The following is a 7,452-nucleotide window of genomic DNA, read 5'->3' as shown; positions in this document are numbered from 1 at the left end:
AATTAGACTGGAAGTACTCACTGGTTGGAAGATCTTAATTTCAGGCCTCGAGCGCACTGATACTGTCCTTGAACGGATGACTCGACAAAGGAGGACCAATAACAGCGGTTATTTAGTCAAGTCAACACTAGACATTTTACATTTAAAACACTAAAGATGACCAATTAACACAAGCTACCACCCTCAGAGCCTCCGCTAAAGATAGATATAGAAACCCTCCGCCACCTCAGGCTCCGCCACCTCAGAGCTCGCAACTCAGAGCTCCGCACAAGAGAGACAGAGAGAGAGACAGAGAGAGAGACAGAGAGAGAGAGACAGAGAGACAGAGAGACAAACATTTAGCCTTTTGTTGTGAAATCCTCTGAAAACAAATGATTTTCTCTGTGCTAATCAGACATGAATCTATAGACTTGATAGAAGGAAAGATTAGTAATCAAGTTCAGAGTTTGGCTAACTAACGAATTCATAGAAACATGTGGAAACATAGATTATTAGTTTGAGTAGATCCATTTCAATGATGGTTGAATAGAAGATGACTACTGATGGACCTGCAAAAATCAATACCTTCTAGTAAGGTAGAGGAGAGGAGGGAGTGTGTTAAATCAATACCTTCTAGTAAGATTACCACACTCCCTCCTCTCCTCTACCTTTAACTAGTAAGGGTATTGATTAAACCACACTCCCTTCCTTTTCCTCGACACGATTTACGAGATGTTATTATAAACCACACTCCCTCCTCTCCCATCTACCTTACTAGAAGGTTATTGAGTCTAAACACACTTCCCTCCTCTCCTCTAACCTTATAGAAAGGAGTGAAAAGGTACGGTTGGATGTTTAAATGTTAAACATAATGTTTTGGTTTTGGGGGTATTTTGTCATGTCATCATTAGTCATCTCTATTCATTAACCCATCAGTGTAATGATCTACTCACAACCATAATAAGAGCATCTATGTTCTACATGTTTCTTGCAATCGTTATTAGCTCAAACTCATAACTTGTGATCTACGTAATTCTTTCCCTTTCTATCAGTCATATAAATTCATGTTGAATTTTTAGCACAGAGAAAATCTATTTTTCAGAGATTTCACAACAAAGTAAATGTTGTCCTCCTCTCCTCCTTCCGGTCTTCCTCTCTCTGTCTCTCCTCTGCCTCCTTGTCTCCTTGGTACTGTTTTTATTTCTGGTTTCTTATTGTTCTTATGTGCCTTGTTCTGCTCTTCTTTTGTTTTCTTTTTCTTTTTGTCGTCTTTCTTTCTTTTGCTGTTTCTCGACCTCCTCTTTTTTTTTCGTGTAGTAATTCTGATCACTTTTTCCCATACTCCTTTTTCCTTTCGGGTTCTTCTTGATTCAACTCTTCGGCACGTATAGATTCATTTTTCTGCTGTCATGTTGTTCGAAAGCGCGATCTCTTCGATCTTGTCCTGTTCCTCTCCACTAGGGGGTCTCACGGGTTATTGGTCTTCTCGCCTTCTGTTTGTGTCTGTCTTCCTTTACCACTCATCTGCGCTACTATACCCCTCTTACTCACCCTCATAATTTTTTTTAATTCAAAAAGCCACTATACCCCCATTTCAGCCACTATGGACCCTCACGAAGAGGTTAGCGTTCTTCGTAGACCGTTTCCTTCTCGTATTAGACACCTGTCTCCCCTACGTTTTTAATTATTATAAGTATTTTGTTTTTCAATTCCATAATTCAGACAACCATCTCCAGATGCTACAGCTATGAACTCGTGTATTTTGGTTCCATGCTTGTCTTCTCCTTCTTCTCTACTCTTTAGTTTTCTAGTCGTGGTGTATGTCTCTCAGCTCTCTCTGCTGTCCTCTGTGTGTCGTCTCTTCTCTCGTTTCCCTTCTCTTCTTCTCCAATGTCTTCTGTGCTAGTTACTCTCTCGTCTCGTCTACTCTCTGTCCTGCTCAGTCCCTCTTCCTCTCTCTAGCCTTCTCTGCTCTCTGTATTTCATTCCTTTCGTCTCGGTCTGATCAAATTTCTCAGACCCTTCCTCCTATATAACTAAAATCCCCCGACGTCTCCTACTCTTCTTCCAAGGAGATAGGTTTCTAATCATTCAGTCGTCTGGCCTGTCAATATGTTCATGTGTGTCATCTCTGTGAATATCTCCTCTGTCTCTAGCACTGTTACTTCATGGCATCTTTTTGCCTCTACCTCTCTTATCCTTCTATCCTAAGCTTTCCGTACGCCCTAAACCCCCCTTATCACTGCGCGATATATCTCTGTGCGCTCTTAGCATCCTCGCGGTCTCTCTCTGTCTTACAAGCCTAGCAATGGTTCTCTACTCTTAATTCTCGATCGCCCTATCAATCCGCCCATTGCCTAGATCTTGTGGTTGCTCTTACTCTTTACGCACATGCTTAGACCTCTTCTGTCCTCCTCTGTCTGATAAGCTCATCGCTCAGTTTCTTCTGTTCTCTCTTGTCTCTCTGCTCTAGAATCTCCCATCAGACAGTGCTCTTGTCCTTTTGTTTATCATCTTATCTTTTACTGCCTACAATCGTCTCTGTCTCTGTCTCTTTGTTCCTCTGATCTGGTCTCTACATCTCCTCTCTCTCTCTTATCTACTCTCTCTCGTTGTTTCTTGCTCTCTCTGGCTTGCCTCTGATGCTTGGGCCGTACGTGAGATGAGGTCTCTAACAAGGATCAGCATCGTCTTGTATCTCTCATCGTCCTCTACGTGCAGTCGTCTCGATGGCTGCTCCTCTCTCTCTAGTCTCTCTCTCTTTCTCTCTCCTCTCTCTCGTCTCTCTCTGTCGTCTCTGTCTGTCTCTGTCTGTCTCTCTGGCTCGCTTTACTCTCTGTCTCTTCTGTGCTCTGTCTCTCTGTCTCTGTCGTCTCTGTCTTCTGCTGTCTGTCTCTGTCTCTCCTCTCTGCTGTCTGGTCTGGTCTTGTCCCTCTCGCTTCTGGTCGCTCCCTGCGCTGCTCTCCTGCCGTGCGCTCTGCCGTCGTCTCATTCGCTCGTCGGGCGCTCTCGTCGTCCGCGGTCTCCGCGGCGGCGTCGCTCGCTCGCTGCGCTCGCCGGGTCCGGCGCGCGCGCCGGGCGCTCCGCGCATCCTGCGCGTCTCTCTACCCACTGTCAATTCAAAGCATAAAAGGCGGAAGCAACGCTCTACCAGCGGGAAGCCTAGACCACAACACCAGAGACAACATAGAGCGACGCCTCAACCCCACGGGAAACCAGAATAGCGGGAGACGGCCACTCATCACTCATGAACACCAGAAACCCCAGACACAGATATGGGCAGATACAGAAAACCTAATCAACACGAGCTATCACGTCCGCACCGGCGAAGCACACTGACCGAAGGAGTTGGATTCCATGATTGAAGTAGGAGAGAAATCCAGAGAGAGAAAAGTAGGGAACTGCTTATTGCTTTCGACTACAATGCCAATCTCGGTCTAATTTATTGTTAAGGTGTGAGTAACTAGCATGTTCTATGTCCTGCAGGAAGTCCTGTACTGCAAACACCCTAACATTTGTTCCCCACATACGCTTTTCTGCAAACAGCACCTGGGGTGTGTTAGTGTTCTTAGTCTCTGTGAGAAAATGTTGCAACATTAAATAACTACACCAGATTCTTAAACAGCATGACAGTGTTTTCTCTTGAGTCTGTTACACAACACTGGAATCTCGCTGGCGTGTAGTAGAACATACACTAGAGCTATGAAAAACATAGCCATGGCACCCTGTCTCTCGCCTCTGCTAGCAGGCGAACGAGCAGAGGAGAACAGAATATCAGTATCTTCATACCAGCTAGTGTGCAGGTCCTCCAATTCTACCAGAGTTCATAGGACATCTAAGCTAAGGTAAGACACAAAGCAAACTATCTCTCACATTAGGTATGTTGGAACGCTCCTAAGCTATTTGTCTATTTGATTAGCCTGACAAAAACCCGATCCCACATGCGATGTGCTCCGCCAAAACAAAAACGCCCACTACCGATTTCTTCTCCACACGAGTCTGATTTGCTTCCTCCCTTAAATACATAGAATGTTGAAAACACATTCTAACCCGTTCGTATGGTCCCGCGAAAACCAATGGGTATTGAGCCACAGCATCAGATAATCATCGTTCTATTGACTTTGATACATCAAAATCGGTGATGAAAAATTTGTTTTGTACAATGCCCCTCATTTAAGTACAGACCAACAGAGCGACTTCTGGGATGGCAGTGTTCAGACTGCAATAGGCGATTGAGGAGTATACCACCTCAGTCATTATGGCTTCATACGGAAAACTAAATCATCGACAAACGTCTGTGCCCCACACAGTAGACCCTCACATGTCCCCAACCAGTCGACCCCACGTTGATCATGTGTAGATAGTGCTCACTCAGGTGCCCATGTGAGCAAGGACCTTTAAACTGGCAAACATTCAACAAAGCCAATGGGGCCAGCATGGAAATTGACCACAGGAACTTGTACTCAAGAGCATCGCGAGGACAAACCCTGCATCGTTCTACACTGACATTTCAACCCTCTCCCTGAACCGAGTCTGTCGAATTACCACAACATGTTTCAAACAGACCACCACCAATCTCCGTGGCCCAAGAGCACAGCGACACGAAGTAAAACTGCCTAAATGATTACCGCCCTTTGCAAAGCACGTATCACGTTCGGTAGCCATGAAGTTGCTTTTAAAGGCTGCTCATGGCGCCGCACATTGCACACACAATTCTCCCCGGATACCCTAGACCCTACTCCACATTCACATACCGCCCCAACAAAGCAAATCCACGAGATGACGAATCCTTCAATCGCACTCCACCACTGCCCTTTCCCACCTGGACAAAAGGAACACCTAGTGAGAAATGCTGTATTGTCTATGTCCTTGCCGCTGCCCATATATCTTTTGGTTATAGGGAGTTAAGCAGCTATCGTCCCGCCCTGTCCTCCATTCACCAAAATCCAGCTCTCACCGCGTGTTCCATATCCACTGCCCTATGTTTGCCTGCACGAATGTCTTCATGCTCCCACGTACACGCATTAACTGACTCCTTGCGATCTAACACTACTCCCTCTGCAACCTGGAGTCCTGGACTTCCCTGAACGTGGCCGCACCCACGGTGGTTTATATGTAGTAATGTTTTTGGTAACACAATATCTGTTCCTCGTATGATTCTCTCTATAACACTGGTGCCCTCCTCAGGTAGTGGTACTACTTTTAGTTCTCCTCTCCATTGTTCCCGGTTCACCCACTACTTACGTGGCTCACATCACTGACTCCAACACCTATTCATCAAGTTTGTGACGATACACAACATGAGTAGGTGCGCTGCCTATATCTTATTCTTATATACGACGAGTATTCAGCTCTTATATGGGAAGTCAACTTCTGTACAGGTTCGTTGTCAGCACAACATTCCTTCTCCTCATTAGTGTGACCGAGAGCACAAAGGTAGTATGATCTGTGGTATACTCATGATAAGTCGGGTATTATCACTAACTCGAAGCAGGCCCCCATTCAAACATTAACCGGGGCCTGTAAATGATGGTGGTTATGAAGTTTCAAGTTCCACGACCCCCAACAAAACTATGCCTAGGTCCAAACACATGCAACTAAGAATAACAAAATGAACAAAGATGGCAGTGCGTGCAACGGGGTACCGACAAACCTATTTTCCCCCGTCTAGGAGACTGAAAAGATTTGCATGGTTCCCAGATCCTCACCTAGGTGTCATACAGCTACCACCCATCGAGCAGCCATCCTGTTACGGTTGCGATCAACCGTCATGGCAACCAACCTTTTTGACTTCGGCATCGGATTCCTCAAGGCGCTACAAGAGAGGATAGTGGTCGTTACGGCCCAGTACCATCACTGAAGGGTCAAGCTTCCTGCAACAAATCCAACCCTATATATTCAAGTCAAATTCACATTTATGAAGTCACCATGCGCCAAATACATACAGGTGTAAGTAGACCATACCAGTGAAAATGCTGGCGAATACAACAGTTCACGTAGACCGCTTACCCAGTGAAAAAATCCGAACCCTCTAATTACCAGACCAAGGTGTAGTAGACCTTACCAAGTGAAGAATGCTGAAGTATCAACAGGTGTAGTAGACCTTACAGTGACACATGCTTGAGATTTACAACAGCGTTAAATAAGACGGCTTACAGTGAAGATGCTGAACACCTCACCAAACAGGTGTAGTTTAGTACAGCCTTACTTGAAATGCTGAAATAACAACAGATGAGTAAGTTAGACCACTTACAGTGAAATGTGAATACACAGGTGCATAAGTCAGACCCTTACAGTGAAATGTTTTATACATTATTAGATCTGAATACAACAAGGTGTAAAAAGACCTATTACATGAAATGCTGAATACAACAGAGATTGCGTTTAGTCAGACCTTACCACGTGAATTGCTTGCAATAACAACATGCGATGTCTCCCAGACCTTCTACAGCCAAAATAGAAACAAGAGTTAAAACATAATAAAATACGAACTGCTGAAATAAGCAGACAGGGTGTAGTTAGAGCCCTATACATGTGAACATGCTTGAATAAAATCTGTTGTAGTAGACCTTCATGAACTATGCTGAATTACAGACAGGTGTAGTAGTCCTCCTACTAGTGAAATGCTCGCAATACAAAAACAGGGTGTAGTAGACGCCATACAGTGTAATTGCCCTGATGAAACAATACAGCTGTATAGACCTACAGTGAAATAGCTCGTGAATACTGAACAGGTTGTAGCTAGACCTTACAGTGAACATGCTGAATACAAACAGGTAGGACGTAACGACCTACGTGAAGATGCCTGAAGTGTACAGTACAGGGTGGTAGTAGACCTTACAGTGAAGAATGCTGAGAAGCACAAAGGTGTAGTAGACCCTTACAGCTGAAATGCTGAATACAACATGATGTAGGTAGTACCTTTACAGTGAAATGTGCTGAAGACAACAGGTGTAGTAGAACGTACTTACACTGAAATGCTGGAATACTCAAACAGTTCGTAGTAGACACTTACAGTGAAATGCTGAATACAACATGGTCTATATGACCTTACCAGTGAAAAGTCTTTATATTACGAGCCCCTAATCGAACAGTGCAGTTTTAAATAACAATGAGAATACAGAATAAGCTATATAAATGCACGTACAATCAAGTAAGGTCACAAGAGGAGCATGGAAGCAAAAAGAGACAGATATTATATAAGCAGAGGAAAGAAAGCTACATGGTAACAAGAATCAATGTAAGGACAAGGCTATATAACAGGGGGATACTGGTCACCAGAGTCAATTTGGAGGCCTATATACAGCGGCGTGTGCCGCGTACAGAAGTCAATGCTGCGGGCACCGCGTTAGTTGAAGGTAGTATTTACATGTAGGTAGAAGATCTTAATAAAGTGACTCTAGCCTACATAGCCGGTGTCAGAGGAAAGCCCATAAAATTTAAAGACTCCCCAGTCACCAAACGTACATTAGA

The 7,452-nt window shown here is 44.4% G+C and overlaps 1 pseudogene; it reads right to left on the bottom strand.

Moving 5' to 3' along the window:
• The window catches only part of LOC112071235 (late secretory pathway protein AVL9 homolog), a 50,966-nt pseudogene that overhangs the window by 14,176 nt on the left and 29,338 nt on the right, over positions 1 to 7,452 (bottom strand).

This window comes from Salvelinus sp. IW2-2015, unplaced genomic scaffold (genome assembly GCF_002910315.2).
Source record: "Salvelinus sp. IW2-2015 unplaced genomic scaffold, ASM291031v2 Un_scaffold1552, whole genome shotgun sequence".
Classification (NCBI taxonomy): Eukaryota; Metazoa; Chordata; class Actinopteri; order Salmoniformes; family Salmonidae; genus Salvelinus; species Salvelinus sp. IW2-2015.
Note: the sequence above shows the minus strand (reverse complement) of the source record. Positions and strands in the feature narration are given on the sequence as shown.